A 1,890-nucleotide genomic window follows, 5' to 3' on the forward strand; every position below is an offset into this window, starting at 1 on the left:
AAGATACTTGATTCCGAATAGGGTTACTTTCTCAGGGGAGTGAAAGAGGCCATTTACATCAGAGCCCTTCAACCTTCCCTCAACCGAGATGGGGGCCGATACCGACTTCCAAGCACCTTTGACCTTTTGAAGACGTCATACTTCCGTTCCGGATGTGTGACTTAGGTTTTGGGTCATTTCAACTTGAGAAGGATCAGAGGACTGATTTAAAGTTTGTTGGTAAGTGCTTTATTTTGTGTACAGATATAAAGTCTTAAAAATTGTAACATAACCTTTTTAGATCTTGTCTATTTCCCCCCAAAACTTGGGTTTAATATAGTACAACAGATACATCTGTTTACACTAGTTTTAATCAACGAGAGCCTTTTAGTATGTAATATCTGTCAAGGGAAAAGATGGCAAAATTATAGATTCTAACGCGAGGGATTCAAATAAGACTCTCTGTCGAAGAGACTAGGAATGTGTAATTGGGGTCTCCCACTTTTTTAACTGTAAATATCAAGTCAATCCATGGACCTTAATTAAGTTAACCCTTGTAGTGCTGCGCCCAACATATGTTGGGAAGCATATGTTAGTACTGTTTTTCTATGCTACTTTTTTCACTTTCATTTCAAATAACCCTACAAAATTATACATCATTACAAAGCTTTAAGTGTACGTTTAAAAAATGTAGCATAGTGTAAACAGCACCCCTGCTTTTCAAAGGGTCTAAAACGCCCAGCATTGAGAAAACATATAGTGAAAATTTGCTAGCACCACAAGGGCTTTAAGTGGTATGAATTGAATTTGAAACGTTATGTTTTTAACGTAATAACATTTTTATTTACAGGATCCAATTTCATTATCAATCAATCAATCAATCTTTGATACATATGGGTGACCCTTTGGTAGATTCTGCTGGTAGAGACTACGATGGGGATCTCTAATGGCATATTTGCCGGCCGATTCTCTGACTTTACCTTGACCCTACGTGTCACACCATAATCATTATCATTTAGGACCACTCGCAGAGTCTTTGTCTACATTTTATCTCCAAGAGTGCGTGTCTGCAATAATGTTTTCTATAATGATACCTCCTCCACCAGTATCTCAGTGTGGAACGCCCGATGTTGTCGACAAATCATTGCGAATTTTCGGCAATTGTACCCTAAAGCTAAGGGCACAACCCGCCGCACATGCAAATACGTGCTGTCTACATGCCAAAACGTGGGCAATTTTTTTGCGATCCGTAAGTGGTAAGTACCGCCTCCGTACGAACTCGTAGGGAAACCGACGGATTTTGGAGCACGCAGACACGCCCTAGAACTTAACGTGCAGGCAAAACTTTGTGTGCCATCGGGCTGCAGATTCGCCCCCCGTATACGTATACGTGCCAGTACGGGCGACGCGTCTGCCCTGTACAGCCAGAACGTTTTCAGAAATACGTGGCGGACGTGGCCTCCCAAAAAAACGCACGGAAAAATTGTACGAAAGACAGTAACATAAGCTGGGGAAGGAGTTTAGCTGGCAGAGGAGTAAAAGCGTGGCCAATTTACTCCTCCAGCTTATGTTACTGTCTTATGCCACGCAGGATCTGCTTGGAGATTAGTCAGATACCACCTGTAGTGACACAACCCGCCCACCAATGGCTATATAAGAACCACAAAAGAACAGCGGATCTTACAACCCACGCAAAAGATTATACCATGCAGTCATACGCGGTATGAATGAGCTCTAAAGCACATATAAATCATTCGTCGAAACAAACGATGCTTCAACAAATGGCATAGTATGGCTATGATCGAATTGAAAATGTGCTTCACAAATATGATGTTGTTTTCAAATACGAACTCTTCATATATATGTGATTCATGTATGTAATGTTGCTGTTTAGGCCAATTCTAATCTACA

The sequence above is a fragment of the Branchiostoma floridae genome, chromosome 18 (genome assembly GCF_000003815.2).
Source record: "Branchiostoma floridae strain S238N-H82 chromosome 18, Bfl_VNyyK, whole genome shotgun sequence".
Taxonomy (NCBI): Eukaryota; Metazoa; Chordata; class Leptocardii; order Amphioxiformes; family Branchiostomatidae; genus Branchiostoma; species Branchiostoma floridae.